General features: G+C 39.8%; 1 protein-coding gene across 1 annotated transcript in view; it reads left to right on the top strand.

Moving 5' to 3' along the window:
* Positions 1-23,409, top strand: part of FMN1 (formin 1) — a 1,985,060-nt gene that overhangs the window by 1,309,357 nt on the left and 652,294 nt on the right. The gene's annotated exons all lie outside the window — the stretch shown is intronic.

Genomic DNA, 23,409 nt, shown 5'->3' with positions numbered 1-23,409 from the left:
GTCAAACATGGGGCTTATGGTGTATTATACAAGTCTCTACACCACTATGTTGATATGCAGGTCAAAAATGGGGGTTATGATGTCCTATATAAGCCTATACACCACTGTGTTAATATGCATGTCATAACATGGGGCTATGGTGTCCTATACAAGCTTATACGCCACTGTGTTGATATGCAGGTCAAACATGGGGGATTATGGTGTACTATACAAGACTATACGCCACTGTATTGATATGCAGGTCAAACATGGGGGTTATGGTGCCCTATACAAGCCTATACGCCACTGTGTTGATATGTAGGTCAAACATGGGTTTATGGTGTCCTATACAGGCCTATACACCACTGTGTTTATATGTAGGTATTACACCAGTTTTGTAAATGTCTAAATCAAGACTAAAAATGCCCATTTTGTAAATGTCTGAATTTCAGATTGGTGGCATGGGTTCTGGCTGTATGGACCTAACAATTCTCTCACATCTGGAACAAAAACAAAGGTGTGCCACAAGGTTCTGTACAATTCCCACTTATATTTTTTTTCTTCATAAATTATCTATCTCGGGACCACCTACATACCAAATGCACACTTTATGCAAATGATATAGTACTAATATGCCAGTACAAATATTGTCTCACTCCAAAGAGAATTCCAGGCTCACTTTTCTTCCATCTGGAACTGGCTTCTCCTCAATAAATTTATTGTTAATGCTCACAAATGCTCAGTTGTGCTGTGCATACAACATCACTATATCTGACCCATCTGGCTCTACTCTCCCCTAAGTCAAGAAACAAAGGTAACTTGCTTTACTATATGACCGGCTTCTAAACTTTCAGAAACATGCTGAAACACAAGCAAACAAAATAATTACCCAATTAATGTCTTATAAAATCTCAAATCTTCTTACTGTAGAAGCTTAGACAATCCTTTGCAATCAGCATAGTGCTTCCCAGACCTGGGTATGAACTCATATAACACTGTCATACTCCATTCAGCCAAAAATCAAATTCTTAGATTTATCCACCTGTCTAAACCCAGTGAACACCATTGTGTCATACTGAGCAGAGGTAAATGGCTCTCTGTTAGTACCAGATCTTGTCTTCTTCTCAATGCTCTTCCAGTCAAGACATCATACAACAGATACTGCCCTTGTCTACTCAATAAATTGGCAATCAGATGCAATACTTACTCCTTCAGCATCTATTAAGGATCTTTCTAAAAAATTGCCCCTGCTTGCTGCAACTCACTACCCGAAGATATCCAGCTAAATGCTAGAAGTAAGTGTATATGGTTCAGAGATACCAGTTAATATTGTTATTCTTCTCCCAATCATTGCTTTCTATAAATTTCTCACAAAAAACTCTGTTGTAAGAAACTGAAAAGGATAAGCGGAAAAGACAGGAAAAAGCATATTTTTTTCTTCTGCTGTTTTGTGCATTTATTCAGTATTATATGTGTTATCCACATTTTTACTGTTCTGTTTATACTTGTGTAATGCAATTTCTACATAATCATCTGATTTCATGACACAAACTTCAAAATAATCCAAAATACTGCTACAGGTCCGGGAAGCAATGACATTCAGCAGAAAGACTGGTCAGTCCTTCAGTAAACTTCGTTTTAATAAAAATAAGTGTTTTCCTTCACTCAAACCATATGTGAACTTATTCAGACTCTTCACCCACAGAAACAGCTCTGTTTAAAAAAACTCCAGTAACAGGATGCAATCATTACATCACTTCCTTAAGTGTCTTAAAGGTCCAGCCACCCTTTTCTTTAAAACATTTTTATCTGTTGATGTTAATCTTCTTTCCATTCATCACTGATGGGTTCGGTTCCGAACCCTCGGAACTGAGTCAGCCTAATACCAAGCTTGCACCAGCCAAAAACTCTTGAGCTAAGCTTCTACCCACAACGCTCTTCTCCCTCTTACCTTAGATCTCGTTTGCTGCGTAGCTGTAAAGCCGCACTTCAGCTGAGCTCTCAGCTACGTGGAAACTTTTTGATATCTTGTGAAAAACTTTGTCATTTTTCTTCTCAACTGCGATTTATATTCATAACTCTATATTTACAGTTATGTTTAGACTTTTCACTCCTACTTCTACCCAGCTGGTAATCTTTTAAGTACCATTGGTGGTACGGCCTTCTCTCTCTACCCTTGTGGTATTCCTTGAATACCATCGTTGGTATTTCTTCTCTTTCCATTTTCTGTCTAGTTGTATGTTTTTGACAGATATTGTGTGTATTTAGATAGGTTTAGACATAGAGATAGCAGAACTAATCTTTTATAAAACCTTTGTTGTGTTTAGCTTTTCATGATGTCTGATAAAAAGGGTACTTCAGGTTTCAAACATTGTACTAAATGTAACGGTAAACTTCCGAATAGTGACTCTCACAATGATTGTGTTTATTGCTTGGGGGTGCCCCATCTTAGGTGCAACCTCCCTGTGTGATTTGCTAAAGTTTCAGTCAGTGCACTCTGAATGAGTGCAAGAATAAGTTAATACTGAAAAGCCTACTTAAGTCGCCCTTTTCAGAGGCCCTTTCTGCGACAGAGGTCTCAACCCCTCCTATTAAGGATAAGAAAAGGCCCCATTTGGTTCCGTCTTCACCTTCTGGTGACCAGGGTAAGTCTGTGAAATCTAAAGTGCCAAAACTATCTTCAGAGCATAAGTCTGCCTTGTCAGCACTGACCTCTTCTGCTCCAGTTATGACTATTACTGTGTTGGTGCCAGCTCCGGCTCCAATAATGTCTCCAGCACCGACTATCGACCTTGTCTCGACTACTATGACTTCGGCACCAGGTGCTACTTCAACACAGTGCACACCTTCAATGCTTATCTCTGCAATGACGATTGAACCTTCCGTATCTGCTCTGAGTGCCCCTTCAGCACCGAGCTCTTTTATGGCCGTGATAAGAACAGATTTGACCCTACTGCTTCCTGTGTCCAAACTTGAGACATCAGTGCCGGTAGATTACACACATCTGACCCAATACTCTCCATCCATAGACCTGTTTCTAGGCCAGGTTTATAGCCCATTCCTAGAACAACCTGACTCCCCACCAGGAGTATCCACTAGATTCAACATGAGCCTTTCAGAACTTGATATGGTGCGTCTTGTGGATCAGCTGTTGGCAGCCAGGGGGATACACACTTCTTCCAGGACCCATCCTCCTGCAGGACTTGGGTTGACTTCTCCACGGAGTCCACCCTATTCTCCTCCTTTGACCATTCCTGTTTCACAACCTTCCACTACGACATCCCTTTCTGAACCCCTGTCGCAATGCCTGTATTGGACCTCACTGGGGTTCCAGGAATGTCCCTTTGGTCCTCTGTTCCAGATGAACCTGTCCTTCCTCAACCCTGTGATTGGGCTGCTGGCTCTTCAGTTCGGGGCATGGTTCTGAGTGTTTCTACATTTCTGTCCTCTGTGCTGGGAGCTTTGTCTGCACTGATCATGCTTGAAGCTCCATCCTCTGGAGTGGGTCCAATGGAGTGGGGTGTTACCCTAGTTCCAAGGTTGTCCTTCTCAGTTTTGGGCTCCCATCCCTCTCTGGGTGGAGCTGCTTTCCATGCTATAGAGAGGGCACTTGCTTCTGGAAACATTCCACCTACGTCGGATCCCCAGATTTCTTTCTCTGAGCTACAGCTGCCACAGGCCACCTCCCCGGGACACCGGGCAGGGAAGCCACAGGAACCCCCGTTACAGGGTAACCACTCTTCTGAGTCCTCCTCAGAAGCACCCACCGAGGAGCCCCCATGGAAGAAATCATGCAAGAGGAAGTATGTAGACTCGCCTGAAGAGTCTCTAACAGAGGACATGGATTTCAATGATGGTGAAGGGTCCCCACGGTCACCCCCTGATTATGTCTCCTTTGGAGACATCCTTGAAATGCTGAAACAGAGGGGTGACTGGAAGCACACTAACCGTTCTTCTAAGGAGTCTGTGTTTCTCCAGGCTTTCCATGCCCGGCCATCTATCTCTTGGGTGAACCCGCCTGCAGACGAGCTAGTTCAGCTCATGGTGAAGCGTGCCTGGAAGAACCCTGATTCTGTTGAGGTGATCTCTAAGAGACTCAACAAGATACTTTCTCCACCCAAGAAAAACCCACATTGGTCCAGAGGTTTACCAGTCGATGGTATGGTGGTGGCAGCAGCGGCCACAAAAAAGGATCTAGCTGAAGAGAGTCCTACTGTCCACACACCCAACAGAGAGTCCCAGGGCATGGACAGATTGGGGAAGTGAGTCTTTGCATCAGCGACCTTTGCCATATGGTCCCGGAACTACTTGGCACATTTCAAGAGGCTCCAAAGAGACTTGATCTCCGACCTATCTGGAACATCATAGGACAGGTATCTGACGAGGTAAGGGATAAAGTTGCCTCGCAGCTCGCAACCCTGGAGTTGATCTTCAACTCATCCATGAGGTTGCTGTCACATGCAACCAAAGGGGCAACTAGAGCTGCGGGTTCAGGCATAGTTATGAGATATCATGCCTGGATGCACATTTATGACCTCGCGGATTTCTTCAAGTCTTCCTTTCTGAATGCTCCCATCGAAGCGCCTCCCCTTTTTGGCTCCAAGGTAAAGTACAGTCTGGCCAGGTGTGAGCAAGATGCTAAGACCCTGTCTGCTGTAGGTCTACATTTTTCCAACCATCAATGTTTCTTTTACAGGAACCAGAGGAGTGGGAAGATGTGGCACAACAAATCTCAGGGTCCTTTCTGTGCCACGCATGGTGATGATACCCCCAGGGGCAGAGAGGGTAATAATTCTGGAAGATGCCCCTATTGAAGCAGAAGGGGTCCATGTAACCAAGACCCCAGGGATTCCTTCTCTGGGCAGCCTTACCAGCGCTCCTGAACAGTTTCCCAATTGCTTTCCTCTGGAAGCAGTCGGGGGTCATTTCTCTCTCCATCAAACTGCCTGGCACTCTATTACCACCGATTGTTGGGTGCAGAATATCATAACCAGAGGTTACACCATTCCCCTCATCACTTATCCAAAACTTCCAATGAAACTTCCCAACGTTCCACCCAGTCAAAGGAAAGAAGCAGCTTCAGAAATAAAAAAGCTGCATCAAAAAAGAGTCATCCAATTAATCCCACCAGACCAATGCGGGTCTGAATTTTACAAGTTTTTTTTGTTGCCAAAAAAGACAGGAGACCCATTCTGGATCTCAGCAGTTTGAACAATTCTGTTGCCCAAACCAAATTCTGGATGGTCACGGTTCAGTCCATTCTCCCTTTTCTAAGGGAGGGCAATCGGATGTGCTCGATAGATCTCCGGGATGCCTATTATCTCATCACAATGGACAAATGCTCCAGGAGTCTACTACACTTCCCGCTAGGAGCCAGTAATACCAGTTTCATGCCCTGCTGTTTGGGCTCTCTACAGACCCCAGAGTGTTCACAAAGTGCATGGCAGTGGTTACAGCTCACTTGAGACTGCAAGGATTCTGGGTGTTTCCATATTTGGATGATTGGCTCCTTACCCCCCCCCCCCCCCCCAACCAAGTATCATCTGGTAACAGCACTACAATACACCCTTTTTCTGGCAGAATTTTTTGAGATAACTGTGAACTGGGAGAAATCCAATCTTACTCTGGTCCAGCAGATAGAATTCATCAGAGCAGTCGTCGATACCCGATCCTGTCTGGTGTCGCTCCCTGCTCACAGACTCCAGAGGTTGAGGCTTCAGCTCCGGGTGATACTCTGTCAAAACAAAGTCTCAGTGAGAGATGTTCTTCAGGTCCTAGGATCCATGGCAGCTTCCATACCAATAGTACCTCTTGTGAAACTGCACATGCAAATTCTTAAATGGGTTCATCTCTCTCAGTGGTTCCTGAACCATCACCCACTGTTTTCAGATTCAGGTAACCAATTCTTGCAAGCAGGACCTTCTTTGGTGGATGAGGCCAGACACAGAACTTTGGAGCCACTCATTCCAGTCCCCTCAGCTCGAGGCCATTGTGACCACGGATGCTTGCCTGATGGGGTGTGGGGGCCATTTCCAGGGAAAGACGGTCCAAGGTGCATGGTCTACATTGGAGGCCAACCTGCATATCAGTGTTTTAGAACTGAGAGTGGTGCTGTTAGCGTTGCAAGCATTCCATACGGTTCTTCCTTCTGGAATGATTGCAATTCAGTAGTCTGGTATATCAACAAGCAAGGAGGAGCCAAGTCCTACCCCCTGTGTCGAGAGGCCATGAGAATTTGGCAGTGGGCAATAGCTTCCACCTGCTTTCTGATAGCAATGCATATCCTGGCGAGCTCCAATGTGATTGCAGACAAGTTGAGCAGATGTATTCTCTTGCCCCACGAGTGGACTCTCAATCCGGACGTAGTGGCAGAAATTTTCAGTCATTGGGGCCAGCCTTGCTGTGACCTTTTTGCCTCCCCATCAAACAACAAATGCAGCAGCTATTTTGCCCTATTCCCCCCAAAGAAGAAGTCCCCGAGGAACACTCTGATTCATGATTGGCCCACGGGACTGCTTTATGCCTAACACCCCATCCCTCTGATTCCATGATTCATAAAGAAAGATATTCAGTTGAAATGCAAATTGATCCTCATAACCCCCTTTTTGCTTCAAAAAGTTTGGTTCCCCTTCCTTCGGCCTCATCTGTTATGTTGACCATGGATTCTGGACCCTCTTCCAGACCTGATTTCTCACCCCCAAGTGTTGTCACCTGAACCTGTCCAATCTCAGGTTGACAGCTTGGCTTCTCCACTTCCGTTAATTGCCAGGCAGGATGATCTCACCTCTCCTGTTCATGACATTATTCTGGCCTCTCATAAACCATCCACCAGAAGACTATATTGGGACAAATGGAAAAGGTTCTCTATTTGGTCAAAGGAAAAGATGCTAGCTCTGTATTCGGCTCCAGTCACAGCGGTTTTACAATACCTGTCTTATGTTTTTTGAAGATGGAGCCACAGCCTCTACCATACGAGTACATCTGGTGGCTATTTCAAATTATCATAATGGGCTGGATGGTACTCCTCTCATATCACTGCATTTATGTAAAACTTTTCTCAAAAGAGTTTCTCAAATTAGGCCTTCAATCAGACAGCCTATAGAGCCATGGAACCTCATGCTAGTTCTCCAGTCTTTGACTCAACCTCCCTTTGAGCCTTCTGCGAAATGTGACCTCAAATTCTTGTCATGGAACTCTCTTCTTGGTAGCCGTCACATCAGCCAGATGAATTTCGGAGCTTCAGGCATTGTGCACCAAAAGACCCTATCTAATCTTCCACAAGGACAGAGTATCACTTTGGACGAACCCATCTTTTCTCCCCAAAGTTGTTTCTGACTTTTCCATCAATCATTCTATTGACCTACCAGTATTTTTCCCAAATTTTTCTAATAAATGAGAATACTGCCTATATTCCTTGGATTTATACAGGCAATTGAGATTTTATTTAGACAGGACCAAAGCAATATGCAAGACTGACCAACTTTTCATTCCGTTTCTGGGGCTAGAATGGGAAATTCTGTCTCCACAGTCACTTTATCAAAATGGTTAAGGGACTGCATCTGTTTCACTCATTCATTTGCAAAACATCCTATGCCACAGAATATTAAAGCCCATTCTACTAGATCTATGGCAACATCTGTAGCCTTCCACTCCAGGACTTCTATGGATGATATTTGTGCAACAGCCACTTGGGCTAAACCCCACACTTTTATCAATCATTACAAATTGTATGTGGTCTCCAGAGGGAGAGCTGTCTTCGGCTTAGTGGTACTCAGGAACATTCTTCCATAAGGGCCGGCCAAGGATCACAAGGTAGCTGGGGATTCAGTCCCATCAGTGATGAATGGAAAGAAGATTCACATCATCAGATAAAGTTATGTCTTGCCATAATGTTCCATCTGTGTTGTTGATCTCCTTTCATTCATCACTTCCCACCCTCCTTCCCCCGCCAAAGGCTCCTGGGGGATACTTTGGGTCCAAGTGGTGTCTTAGGGCATTTGCGCAGAAATGGCCTCTGCTTTTATGTAAACAACATGAGCAAACTCAATCTGGGGTAACAGGGAGAAGGGCATTGTGGGTAGAAGCTTAGCTCAAGAGTTTTTGGCTGGCGCGAGCTTGGTGTTAGGGCGACTCGGTTCTGAGGGTTCAGAACCGAACCCATCAGTGATGAATGAAAGAAGATCAACAACACAGATGGAACATTATAGTAAGACATAACTTCTTTTTTTTAAATACATTTTAAATATAAAACAAAGACCGGTACAAGACCAAACTACCTTATTATTTAAATAACTTGTTTTAACCCAAAAGGAAGTTAACACTTACTTAAAATATTACCTATCTAGTCAAAAATTTTAATCCTAAAATAGGTTTCATACTGCAGCAGACATTCAACCCAGGATAAGAATAGGCATTAAAAGTTAGTTGCCATACTAACTCTTTCTTTTGCAAATAAAGTTTCCAAGGCCCTTCCCTCACCTTTACTGGGACATGATCAATGACCAAATATTAACACAAATTATGCTCATTCATATTCACATGTTTAGGTAAGGCGTTCGATAAATTCATTTTTTAATACTGTATTAATGTTCATAGATACGGTGTCTAAGTTTCCACTCAGTTTTTCCAATATAAAAACAGGGACACCTTTGACACTGTGCTAAATAGACAATTTGTTTAGATTCACAGTTAAAAATACCCTTAATATATCCCCTACCTGAAATGTGGACCCCTCATAAATGAACTTATAATATGAGCAGGCTCCACATTTTGTCATACTAGACCTTTCTCTTAGGGAACCTGTTTTTTTTCTGTTCCAAAAAAGCTTTCAGGTTCTGGCCCCTCCAATATACTAATGGAGGAATCTTCTGGATTTTATCAAGTATTTCCACATCACCATATAACAGTGTCCAATTTGTATTAAAAATGGACCTCAGGACCCGGCTATTGGTATTAAAGGTGGTCACAAAGCTTGTGCCAGTCTCTGTCAGTGTAATTGTCTCAGAGGGTTCATAATTGGGAGTCACTATTGCAGCTTCCTCGTCTTAATGTTGATTTCCTTCCTTAAAGAAGATAGGCTTAAAATAACCAGTTGATCTTTCTGACGTCACCTCCTCCACCAAATCCTGAACCAGCGATTCTGGATAGCCTCTTTGGTGAAACATGATACAAAGGTTAGCACATTCTTGATGGAATTCAGAATCCAAGAAAATCATTATGGCTGCCTGGACTAGTTGCCCTTTCACTACAGATCTCTTCTGATAAAAAGGGTGTGAGCTTGTAAAGTGTAGAAAAGTGTTGGGATACATGCTTTTTTATAGATTTTAGAAGTATATTTCTGCCCTTCATTGTCCTTTTCTAATAAAACATCCAAATTAGGAAAGCCTTTCAAGATGATGTTCAGATGTGAATTTAAAAAAGGGGGTCATGTTGTTAATGTATTGGACAAACTGATGGATACCCTCTCATCTCCTTTCAATATGATAAACATATCATCCAAAAATGGATGTAAGTTCTAATATTCATCCTGATGGAGGGAATGTCCAACACAAATCTATGCTCCCACATAGCCATGACAATGTTAGCAAAGATGCCCTCACAAGGGGATCCCATCGCTACCCCTGACTTCAGTAGGAAATATTTCCCATCAAAATAAATTTAGTTATGCAAAACCAACCTAAACAGTTCCTTGTAGAGATTAATCTGTTCTTGTGGGCGACCCTTGTCTAGGAGAAAGTCAGCCACCCATTCTATTCCTGTATCTTGAAGAATCACAGAATATAGGTCCTTCACATCAATTGTGAGCAGAAAATCATATGAATCAAAAACACCCCTTTAATGATTTCCAGGAAGGACCAAGAATCCTTACAAATCTAAGAGGAAGGTGTAGTATGACAAAATGTGGAGCCTGCTCATATTGTAAGTTCATTTATAAGGAGTCCACATTTCAGGTAAGGGATGCTACCTACCATATTAAGGGTGTTTTAAACTGTGACTCTAAACAAGTTGTCTATTTAGCATAGTGTCAGAAGTGTCCCTGTTTTTATGTTGGAAAAACTAAACAGAAACTTAGGGATCATATCTATGAATATGAATATACTATTAAAAATGAATTTATCTAACACCTAAGCATGGGAATATGACCGAGTATCTTTTTTTAATATATATGGTCATTGATCATGTCCCAGTAAAGGTGAGGGGAGGGACTTGGGAACTTTATTTGCAAAGGAAAGAGTTAGTAGGGCAACTAATTTTTAATGCCTATTCTTATCCTGGGTTGAATGACTGCTGCAGTATGAAACCTATTTTAGCATTAAAAGCTTTAACTAGATAGATAATATTTTAAGTAAGTGCTAACTACCTTTTGGGTTGAAACAAGTTATTTAAATAATAAGATAGTTTGGTCTTGTACCTGTCTTTGTTTTATATTTAAAATGTTTTTAAAAAAATGCTTTAAAAAAAAGGGTGGCTGGACCTTTAAGACACTTGAGGAAATGATGTAATGATTGCATCCTGTTACTGGAGTTTTTTTAAACAGAACTGTTACTGTGGGTGAAGAGTCTGAAGAACTTCACGTATGGTCTGAGTAAAAGAAAGCATTTATCTTTATTGAACTAAAGTTTACTGAAGGACTGGCCGGCTTTTCTGCTGAATGTCATTGCTTTCCAGACCTGTAGCAGTATTTTAAATTTCTTCATAATGTCAACTTATATATGCTGTTTTTCTTTTCTTAAAGATGTGTATTTTGTAATATTTGTATGCAAGTTGTATTTGCCTTTCTGGCCTGGGTTAACACTGGAAAGGGACCTCAGTCAAGTGCACTTAGTCGGTTAGCAAATGTTTTATAAATAAATAAAATAAATTAAATTTAGCTTCGACTTTACACCTGCCAATATTTCCTGAGTGTATGTTTTTTGTAAAGTATGAAACCTAAGTGGCCCCCTCCCCCATATACATATACACTAAAGAGGGGAATCCTACATCACCGCTTGATTAATTTGTTCTCACTCCAAGGCTGTATGACCCTGAAGATATGTGAACAGTATTATATTCATCTCTGAAGTTGCGTGATCTTGGAGTGTTGAATAATTATGTCAGAGTTATGGGGCTCACTACACTGTGGAATGTAGGGTTGCTGTGCTGTCTCCTACATAAAATAATGGTTAAGTGTTTAAAAACAGTTTAAATTGTATTGTGAAATTGTACATAATTGTATGTCTTTTTCCTTTTTTTATCAGTATTCCAACAGCTGGAAAGAGTAGAGGTCGGCCATATTGTCTATATGTTTGTTGAATGTGAAGACAGCCAGACAGTGACATGTCATTTGGAGGAATTATAGACTAATTTTTTCCAAGCTTGAAAGTAAGGGGAAAGAGAGGATTTTTATAATTTACAAGGTGGATGAGGACTATAATTTCTGGTTAGAATTGTGTGTGTGGGGGGGTACTGTTGTTTGTCTGGAGTATTTGCCTCTGGATTGCTCCATTGCAGTGTTTCATTAGTGAACAAGCACTTAGAGATCAGTGTTCTTCAGGAACCACAGATGTTTACAGCTGCATATCCATTGGGTACCATGTATGCCGTTAGTGCAACCATCTACACCGTAGCCATTTGTGACCGTCAAAGCATCCATAAGAACATTATTGCCTGGAGCAAGTCTGTTGCACTAAGCTTTTGCACCAAGTTTGCATTAGGCTTATATCAGCTGAGAGCTTTACAAACTTCACTATCTATAAGAATATAGGGTATTGTGCAAAGAGGTTTCCTAAACTTTACTATCTATAAGAATATAGGGTATTGTGCAAAGAGGTGTCTTCCTAAATTAGTTGTCATCATCATCATACAGTTTCTTTTGAATGATGTTAGATGCTACACTCACTGCTTTGAAACCCTTAATGACTGCATGCAGGATGGTGGTTCTCTGTTAGTTTTGAATAAAAACAGTGAATTAATGCATGTCGTCGTTAATCAGATTGTGATGTGTAAAAGGGATGCAGTGCAGTTTGTCATCACCTGAACTGTCCATTGTCAGTATAGAACATCTGTGAGGTGATAGATTAAAAAAACATTTTCCATCTTTGATCATGCCAGTTCAAGACTTTCATAGTCTACTTTAAAATCTTCATGGTAAAAAAGGATTGGAAGGATTCGATGCCACCTATTCAGAATAACATACCCACTATGTGATTTGATCTTTCATATTGTCTGTTTCCCCTGAAGTTCTGCCTTTGAGTGCTACAACTCCAATTTCAGTACCTTGTTGTGCATTTCTTGCCCTCTTATTCTTGCTAATTTTTTTCCCAAAAGATCAATATAGAAAGTATAATGTTGTATGCTTGTGATGCCGTTGATGGTGTGAGTGGCTGTAGTTATTGTATTCTCATTGTTTCTGTAATACTGTGAACACAAACAATTGTGCCAACACAAAAATAGGCCTGCTCATTTGCATAAATACAGAGCATTGCTGAATGCTGTGTAACTAAATTGATTTTGGCATTTTTATTTCTTAAGGTAGTAGGAGTAGTAATGTTGCCTGCTATCAAACTATTTGGTTAATGATTATTATACAGTGACTGGCCATTAACATTCAAAAACGAGCACGCTGATTGGTTAGTCTAACCAGTTTGCCTGTTGTAAGTCGAGCATATATCATTGGAAAAAAGACCGGTCACCGGACTTTCTTCTATTAATAAATGCTATAGAAAATCTACTTTTTTTATTTGAAAAATAAATTAATAAACTTACAAAAAACAGAGACTTCATAACAATGAGAGAGATGGGACAGAGAAAAATATACAAGGGCAATCAAGTACATTATGCAAAATTACAGAAGCGTACCTGATTATCCTTATATTTTCTCTGTCCTGCCTTTCCTGTACGTAAGCCTCCCGAGTTGCAAACCACCAAAACATGAATGCAATTCTTTTAAATACTGAATTTTTTTATAAGTAAATTAAAAGTACTGGTGCTTGGCAACAATACAGCAACATTAACGCTCATAATTGTGATAAGTGTATGTTCATTTACTATACAAAGATGGCTGCCTTCTAAAATTACATACTTTGAACACTGTAGGCTTTGGGCAATGGTGATGGAAAGAAGAAGAGTGCTTGATCCTCTGTTTAAACTGCTGTATTGAAAAACAGATACCACAGCCAGGAATAGAACCAACTGAACAAAGATAAAGGGCAGTAACAGTCAAATAAGGTCTTGTGATTATTAAAATAACTAGGGAATCTAGAAATGAATGAGACACTCCTGATGTGTATGAATTATTTACAGAGCATTCTTGTTTAAACTCTGAGGCATTGCAGATATAGATAACTTTGACTAAGAGATACTGTTTTCGGTCAGTGAGCTATTTGTTTTCCTCAAGTAGAACCAGATATCTAGGTGTGAGGGGTCCAACAACAAGGGGTTAAGTTCAGCACTACTTTTTGTTTTTTTTTTTTTTTAGTGAAAACAATATTTCCAGGTGATTGTGTCGATGTATTAAATTCAAATTTATTTAAATGGTTTAACCTGAAATATTCAATAGTGGAAAGACAATGAGGTTTTAAAACATGTCCAATCCCCTGATTAAAGTAGGCAAGTACTTACATTAACATATTTATTAATAATCATGAAGCCACTGTACATTGAGTTACAACAGGTATATAGTGCCATAAAAAAAAAAAAGACAACTAAAATCTTCCTTTCTCCATTGCTTCCTTTACACAGCACTGATGTACTCCATAATTATGAGAATAAAAGTCCCATACACATGTGCAGTTCTTCAAGAAAGCCCCAGGATACCGCTAAAGAACAGCATGCCACCCTTATACAAGGACATTATTTAAGAAAAGTACCTTTTTTCTTAAATAATGTCATTGTATAATAACAATAACCCATGGCTGGGTATGGGTAATGCTGAATTTATCCACAGTTGGCTTTGTTTTGTTACTTGGACTTCACCCTCATGACCATACCATGCCGATGTTGGGTAAATCCAGCATCATCCACACTCAGCCATGGGTTATTTTTGTATTATACAATGATTGGGCATTAATATTCAAAAATGAGCACACTTATCGGACAGCTCAACCAGTGTACCCATTGTAAATCGAGGATATACCAATAGAAAAACGTCCAGTTGATAAAGTACCGTTCAGTGTCCAGACTTTTTGTTCTATTGCTGTATGGTAGACGGGCATTAGTTTGAAGCAAAGAAAATCTGAAACTGAAAAGCATGTCATCATTAGTGACTTCATTCCTCATAAGATTTGTGATTTTCCAACAAATTACTGAGGAACAGAAGTTACTAAATAATGACATGCATTTCAGACTTTCTTCACTTCACACAATGGACACTTATTCTCCCAGATCTCTAGCTTTATAGGAGGAAGTACTGCCATTGTAGGGGTCACTGAGTGGCCCATTGCTGGCATACATATGCAACATAGGGACATCGTCTCCAACAGCTGATCTGTAAGCAGCAGTGCTCAACAGGGCACAGTCCTTGGTCCTCTACTGCTTGGAATCCATTCAACCACAATACACATGACTACTGACTGAGTGTGGCTAACAATGTTGGCTGATGCCTGCAAATTGTGAGCAGTCATAGAGTCTGTGGTATGTCACTATCCTGCAAGAGGGTGTTGCAAACATATGTCTGTTGAAATACTAATGGCTATAAACTCTATGCAAATGGTTCCACTCCTTTATTTATGCTTTGTTCACATTTCTTGAAATAAAAGCTAGAGAGGAACATATGAGAGCAAAGAAAATACAAGGAAAATTGGGTACGTTCTGTAAAATTAAAGAAAGATAGCCGGTTTTCTTTGTATTTAAACTATCCAGAAGTTTACATTCTTTTTCCTTTAAAAAAATAGCAATGGAGATCATCCTTTCTCCATTTCTTGCTTTCTATAGCACTGATGTACTGTGTAAACATGGGAACGTAAGACCCATATGCATGCGCAGTACATCATCAAAGAGCAGAATCCCAAATCAATGCAGAAGAACACCAAGGTGCCATTATACAATGACATTATTTAAGAAAAGAAACTTTTTTCTTAAATAATGTCATTGTATAATAGCAGTACCCCATGGCTGGGTGTGGGTAATGCTGACTTACCCATGGTTGGCTTTGTTTGGTCACTCAGCTTAACCTGTGTGACCAAACCACACCAACCATGGGTAAATTCAGCATTACCCACATCCAGCCATGGGTTATTGCTTTATTAGTTTACTGCAACTTGCTGTGGACATTTTGGAGAGGAGGGTCATTGTTTGTTCATGCTGCAATGTCACTTAGAGTATTTTCTGGTTCTTTCTTGGACAGATGTATTTCTGCCCCCCTAGTCCCAGCACATTTGCCTTCTGCAGTGTCTACATCAGCTGGAGAGAAGAAAAGTGCAAGCTAGTACTGTACTAATACTGACTGTAAATAGGCTTTTTCTCCATAAGAACTACACCTTTAAATCCACCCACATGCATGATGCAGAATTATATCCATACAAGCAGTGTAAATGCACTGTATGTATGTACCCTGCCATCAGTGACCTGCCTGCATGCCCCTTGTAACTGTCTGCTATGCTACACTCCCTGTCATCCACAGGGATGTGCTTAGGAAACAAAAGATATACTGACACCTGAGAGGTGGTCTTGAGTTGCTTTTCAAGTTGAGGCCACATACACTGCGGAAGAAAGCTCTCACTCTGGATCAATGAACTTGTGGTCTGGAGTCAAAGTTATACTGCAGTTAACAAATGCCTAAACCAAGAACAACAGTCAAGGTTCTATGTAACATGAATTGCCCTGCAGGTATAAACTCTGTATACAGTGGTTCATATCTCATCATTGTGTCTTGTGTGTGTATCCTGCATGTATCAAGCATTGATATAAGGATGATCATTATAGACAGTAAGTTGAACATAGCTGTGTATTTTGTATTGTGAGACAGGAGAAATGCTTCCTACATGGCCAAACCATAGATGTAGCGCAGATGATATAAAATGAAAATAAATATAGTGTTTTGGGACTAACACAGTAAACAAATCTCATATGTGGGGTAGCACTGAGAGAAATTTCTGCAGCTCAACCTTGCCATGCATATGAGAAAGTTCTTTAAAGTTTTACAAGCTCTTCTTCATTCCTTTCATGGTGGTCTCCACAGCCACCCCAAAACAAATGTCCTGACGTTGGTGCTCCTGATGTTACCTGAATGGCAAATCCTTACCTGTAGGGTCTCAACCCCCTAGTTTCAGTGATGCAACAGTCTTCTCTGGTAGCCTCGTAATCAGGAATCCCCCCGGCCCTGCCATCACATCTTCATACTTTAGTTGTAGAGTAGCATTTTGGGCAGGAGAAGCAAAACTCTGTTCACTTCCTGAGTTGTCTTGTCCTGGCTGACCAGGTTTTGCATGTCCTCTGTTTCCATATATGCATTCCGTATTACTGTGTATGTGATACAAAACAGGACTTTAAACCTATTTTCTCTGGTAGGTTCTTAACATTTGGGAGTGGCTGTAAATACAGGTTTTTCTAAACCATTTTTTTTTTTTTTTTGCAGCTTCAGTCAGGAAGTCATACTAAGTATTTCAACTTCCTATCGGCTTGTTCTTATGAGGTTTGCAGTGGTACAAAAGTGAACATGGCAGATCATGCTTTACTGTTAGCAGCACCCTTCCCTAGGTCTCATCTTTTATGATCTTCAGGTGTTCCAGGCCAATCTTAGAAAGAGAGCATCTGTAGCATGTGCTGGATTTGCACCTGCTATGGAAGACACCCAAATAAACATCATATTAGCATTCTCACAAGGGAGGGAACTATGGTGAAATCTGAATTATGTAATGGTTCTAAAAAATGCAACCTCAGTGGATAAAATATGTTGAGTGACTTATTTCCATCAACTGGTAAAACTCATAACACCAAAGAATTAATTTGAACCTGCTTTGTTTTGTATTTTAGCTGTATCTGCCTTTTATAATTGTGCTATGCACCTGAAGGTGATACATAACAGTTACTTTGTTGCACCATGTAACATATCGCATGAAGTCTTTGTAAATTCCACAGTAATCCATGTTCAGTCATGCATTACTGAGTAATTGCCAAATACTTTCCAGATATTCATTTCACTTTTGCCCAGATAGTCGTAAGTTCATTGTCACTTTTGTTTAACTTATGACTATTCGTTATTTTGTATCATTATTAGACCTGATTCTTCTATCTGGGAAAATGTTTATTTTAAAAGTTGACGTCCAGTCCTGTGCATTATATTCATGGGTAATGACATAAAAACTGCCTTAGGGTTCTTTATTTAATTGATTTTACATTTTTTTAGAAAGCATAAAAAAATACAATGACTGTCCAGCAGTATGTATCAGTGAACTAAAAATAAAGTCGGGGCAAATTCACATTTATAGAGTTTTCATACATCTGTGCTATGAAAAAGGACATAAGGGTGCTCAGCCCTACATAATAATTACCTCTTTGGTTTAGAGACCAGAATTATCCAACTTCCTCACTCCCATTACTCTTTTTTTTTAAAGAGATGAGAAAAATGTTATATTTGATGCTTTAGAAATGTGCATTTTGCTTTTGTTGATCTGTTTATTTTTTCTTTTATTATGCAAGTGTCTTGCCATTTGACAAACCGTATGCAGCTGTCAGTAATTTTGTTGTATTACTGATCCAGTGTGTTTGTCACTGAACCCATTACAGCCAGTTCTCATGTACTGCACATGCTCAAGTAGCAGCAGAAAACATGTTCAGTCAGAATGATTCATTGTACTAAATATTGGAGCAAAAATGAGGGTTTTCTGTATGGCTTTAATTAGGTCATCTAGTACACGGATCTATTTTCTTGTGGTTTCCTTTATATTTTAACAACTGGCATATGGGCAAACCATCTATAATGAAGAAAACCATAGCATGTTGATATCCAAAATAATAGGGGTACAACTTCCTCAAGGTTACATATCACTACATGCAAATCTTTGAAAAGAAAATAATTTTTAAGTGTGTGTGGGGTGGGGTGGGGTGGGGGGGGTCAGTTGATACCAGAGAAATCTTAATAAAAGAGAAGGCATTTTTCAAATGTTTAGCCCCTTGGTTTGCATACCTCAAACATGTGAAATATGTGATTTTATCACCATGGCAGAGTAACATTTTGTAATACACTTTACAATATAAGGCATTTGTAGGATTCGTAGAGAAGTTGATTTTTTACTATAATTAAAATCATAAAAAACTGATGATGTGAAACATCACTATTCACAAAGAACATAAAAGTATTGTTTCAGGTGGCTAGCCCCCAGGCATTACCTCATTTGGAGTTGTGTTCCCAAGCTCTCCTCTCTAAATATGTTAACTTTTCTTTTTTTGGTGCTATCCTTGAAAATTATGGTTCTTATTTTCTGTTACTGTGTTCTTGCAAGATTTAAAGATGTAGAACTGGGTCCACTATGCTCCAGGCATTGTGGTTAAAGCAAGGGGGGGCTAGGTTGGCCTGGGAATGTTTTATGAGACAGGCCAAGTACGAGCCAGTCTTAGTCCTACAGGTGAAGGATGTGAAACAACCAACACAGATGTGTTCTCACACTAGTGAGCTAAACCTCACCACAACAAAAAATAGAACATGCTGGAGGGATAGATTCCTGTCACAGAGACGCCCCATGCTTTGGAACAAAATTCCAAATTACATCAGGCAGAGCCCCTCACTAACACTCTTCAAGAGAAACCTTGATGAGTGGATGGGTAACAGAAAATACACCCCTGGGATCACTTCATTGGCTCTGCTTGACAGAGGGTCAGTTAATTAATCAATGGGGCGGCGAAATCCAACACTCTGGCTAGGCGTATAAATGCCCTCGGGCAGATAGGCTAGTACCTAACTATGAACCTATGTGTTATGTTAAGTCTTTAACTTTCATTGTCATTGTGATGATGTGAGGTATTTCCAGCTATGCCAGAAGAAGCAGAGCAGTGGATGTGAAACATATGCCAGCATTGCTAGCTGGTGTTTTGTAAAGAATTATATGTCATTTGTATATCAAACTGATTTGTACAAGTGCATGTGTTGAAAATGTATTTGTAAAGTTGCTTGTTTTAAAAAAATGTACCAACAGTGGGTCCTGCCGGAGAGAAGAAGTATACCTGTATGTCAGACTGCATGGTAACTATTGAATATATTGTAAAAGAGGATGCTGGAAGAGAAGAGGTTAATATCAGTCCAGCTAACGTTGAAAAACAGTCTGAAATTAAATTACCTGGTAGGCCATAAAGATTGTATCTTACAGTTCTGATTGCAGCCAGAGACAAAAAGTTTGTACTAGGAAGCTTTCTGTATTGTCGTTGGGGGTGAACTAATTGCTACTCTGGAAGACTGGAAGTTTTAAATTGGTTTATGACTTCCAGAAGCTGCAACAGATGTTAGCAAAGGTCTGTGTGTATGTATTATTGACATATATGTGCTAGATTCTGGTTCAGTTACTAGCAAAGGGGGTAGTATGGGAACCAGAAGTCAGATGACCAGATGTGTACGATGTCATTCTATAATCCAGGACTAAATGATATTTTAATACTAAATGAGACAGAAGTCTCAGAGCAGTCTGTTTTTGGAACCTGACATAGAAGGATCTCTCACCCACTTCATCTTAACTTGCTTTAGTAAGTAATCAGGGAGTAGTAATTCTTTAGATCACTCAGGAAAACATAGTAACATTAGTTAAGTGCTGTTTTTCTGCATCTGTGTGAATTTATTCATCTGTATTATTTTAATATTTCCTGTGATTGAAACTCTGGTGTTTATTGTAAATAGATATTTACTTTTTGATGTTCTTTCATTACTTATTATTAAATATATTTAAACATTTCATTGTGACTGGTCTTTTAGAGAATGTTTTAACCTTTGAGAGTACTTATATCTATTTGATGACACTGTGGCCGCTCCAGGAAGCCTTACTGCATTGGTCAAACACTACCATTTGTATTAATATTAATTTTACTGAATATAATTGGGTACCCTTGTAATACCTTAGACTAGCTGGCTTTGGAGTATCCTGGTAGCAGTAACTACCTTATAGTCTGGGAAGACGGGCATAGCTAATAAATCTGTGCCAGTCTTTCCCAGGTGTGTGTGTGTGACGACATGGTGTGGGACAGGACTGAGGACTCAACTGTATAGTTGTGCCACTGGGGAGTCTTACTGGGGGCCTGGTGAGAGAGAGAGGGAAAACTCAGCCCCCGGACTTTGTGTGTTCCCTGTGTGCTCTTAAGGGAAATTGTGCTTGGTGCAGAGAGCTGCATCTAGAAATACTGTGTGTATCTATCTTTGTTCTAAGTGAATGTCCCTCTCCAGTGTCAGTGGTGAGGATTCAAGCTCCTTGATTACTGGACCAGAGGTGGAACATCACAGTCATAAGTATGCCACTTTTCTTTTTATACAGCCAACAAATCTTCCTGTTACAAACTACTTCTGGACTGCAAAATGTTTTTGATTTGGACCTGCAAGGAGACATTCATTGCGAGCCTTTGAGAGACATTTCTATGACTATAGTAGTATTAGGAATCCTGGCACAGAAAACAGGACCATAGCTAAGACAGGGCAGAGTGGGTTGCTGCCCCAGGTGCAAGCTTTTAAGAAGTTTGATCTGCAGTGCCAGTTTGGTGGAAGTATAGTACCACAGTCATTTAAATAGGTCTAGAGGTTTATACTAGACTAACGACCCCTAAAGCCCTTATAAGCCTAGCCATAAAACACAAATGTGACTAGGGTGTGATTTACTGACTGCCTCAGTCCATCAGGTGACATTGACAATCTTTGAAAGTATGAATGGATGTTAATGGCTGGATTCTGTGTGTAGCAAGGAGCTAGGTACTGTGCTTTCTAGTAATTCAGCAGCAGATATTTTTTGGGAGGGATCCTCAACTTTGGAGGACCTGTTTGGATCCACAACTTTCTGTTGATGGAGTGCCATTCTGGCTATGACAGCAGTGCATTCTGCCAGCACAGCCATATCCTAGATGACTCTGTGCCTGTCCTTGTCTGGAGCACATTACTGTTACACTTCCAAGACTAGATTATGTGAGGCTCCGATCTCATCTACAGATTCTGATTCTGTTCAGTTGCTCAGTCCAACATTGCTTGGTTTTTGTTTCATTCTACATGGATGCTTGGTGATATCTTTATCTGTGTCTGATTGCTCACCATGTATTGTAACGATGTATGAATGATTGCCTAACAGTATTTAATTACTTTATTTATTTTGTAATCCACCCATCCATCCTCAACCCCTTTTTCCCATTTTGCCATGGGATCGGGGTGTCGCTTCAACAGTGACAATCATCTCAAGCATAATGATGGCTCTTTATTCCCTCTCTCAGGACATTGCACCTCAGATAGTATAATAAGATGGGTGTGGGGGGAGACAAGGAAGGTCTTGAGTACTGGAAATGTGAGACCTGATACTGTATCATCTATTTAATCAAAAATTTAGATGCAAGTCTGAAAAAAAATGAATTCAAGAACTTGATGTTGTACCTTTAAAATTATCAGTGTTCATTCTTTCAGATGGCACCTTGGAGGGGAAAATCTTATCCCTGGAAAAAAAATGTTTCTGTAAATGGGTACACAAAGGTTGTGGAGACAATTCTCAACAGATACAAAACTGACTATAATAAAGACACAAAGACTACACAAGACATGCACATAAAAATAGTATTTGGCTACAAGTGATGCCTAAGAAGCAGATGACATATCTTGATGGACAAAATAAACTATACAAAACTATTTTCTTCTTAAATCCTGATGTTTAGAGCATGCCAGTGTATTTTGTGGCATTGAGATAAATACGTGGTATTATATTTGGAAACAGGCTTACCTTAGCTTTTCTTAATTTCACCTACATTCTTTAGCTTTATAGAGACTTGTACTGGATTTCTGCTTAATATGATGGCATTCTTTGTTCTGTTATTTATTTCTCGTTTATGCAGTTATTGATACGCCCTAACCTTAGTTCTGATCAAGAGCAAGCTTTTGTTACCTGCTAATTTAACACTATAGGATTTTTTTCATGCTGTTTCCTGCTTGTGTAATTCACTCTTGCTAATCAACCAGCTGTCTTCTGTACTAGTGAGATGCAACAGAATTTTGCAAATTAATTTTTTGTTCTTACAATTTATTTTGCCCCTCATGATCTGTCATCTGCTTTTCATTCATCACTATTTTAATGTACATCTCTTGTGCTGTCTCTGTGCCTTTTTTATAGCCAGTTTTATATCCGTTAAGAATTGTCTTCACAACCCAGAGGCATATGGAATGACTGGTTACTATGCTTTCATGCTCAGGTTTATCATAACTTCCAACTTCACTCATATATATATTCTACCTTCATCACAAAGATGGCTAACTGTACATTAACAGTCATCCTTCATTTCATTCCATACTTTGGTTAACTGACCTTGACATTTTTTTTTTATCTCCTCTTATTCTATCCCTGGCGCACTTGCTTCATAACTCACTGGGACAGCAGGCAACAAAGCAATGTAATGTATGTATGCTACAAAGCAAGTGAGATACAAACTGAAGCCCTCACTTGCACATGCCAAAAGTACTGCTGTTTATTATCTCCCCCTTCTCCCCACATATTGGAAGCTGAGTTTTTAGCAGACAACTGGGAGTGATAAAAACTACAAATTAATGATCCTCCCCCACCTTCATAATGCAGAACACATGCAGAAGGCCATTCAGACATTGTGCAAGTCTGATGTGGACCTCCTTCCACTCTGTACACAAACCACCTTCATTGGACTACTATTTGTACCAGAGTATCACAGAAGATTTTAGTACTTTTGTTTTTGCAGAGAAAATGTTGATTGTCTGTGTTTCATGTTGATGCCTTTTGTTTTCTGACCAAAAAAGCACAAAAGTCCACAAACTGTAGGAAACCAAAGTTAGAACTCCTGGAACCACACATTTCAGCAACTCAAGTAAATCATTGTAGGAAATGACTGCAAAACACTTTGGGAGCAGTAAAAACACTTTTTATTAAACCAAAATAACAGAGAAGAGCTTTCGTCAAGAACCTTCTCAGCTTCATCAGATAAGATCAAATCAAGAAAAACACTCTTAACTACATTCTGCAAGAGCATTAATGAAGTAATAAACCAATCCCATCACACTGACTGAAAAGGACCTCCCTGAAATCAAATATTCATAAAATGCAATCATAAAAGTAATCTTAAAAAGACACTCTTTAAAACCAGCATTTAAATGTCATTAACATGTGCATAAATTCTGAAAATAAATGTACATACAAATACACACATAAAGTATAAAATGGTGTTTATGTAAAAATGAAAGTGTATATATACAAATGTATATAAATATTTTTTATATATTTTACCTTTCCATTGCTTTTACTTTTAACAGGCAAGCAATGGACAGTG

Source organism: Protopterus annectens, chromosome 6.part0 (assembly GCF_019279795.1).
Source record: "Protopterus annectens isolate FY-2018-M chromosome 6.part0, PAN1.0, whole genome shotgun sequence".
NCBI classification, from domain to species: Eukaryota; Metazoa; Chordata; order Ceratodontiformes; family Protopteridae; genus Protopterus; species Protopterus annectens.
Note: the sequence above shows the minus strand (reverse complement) of the source record. Positions and strands in the feature narration are given on the sequence as shown.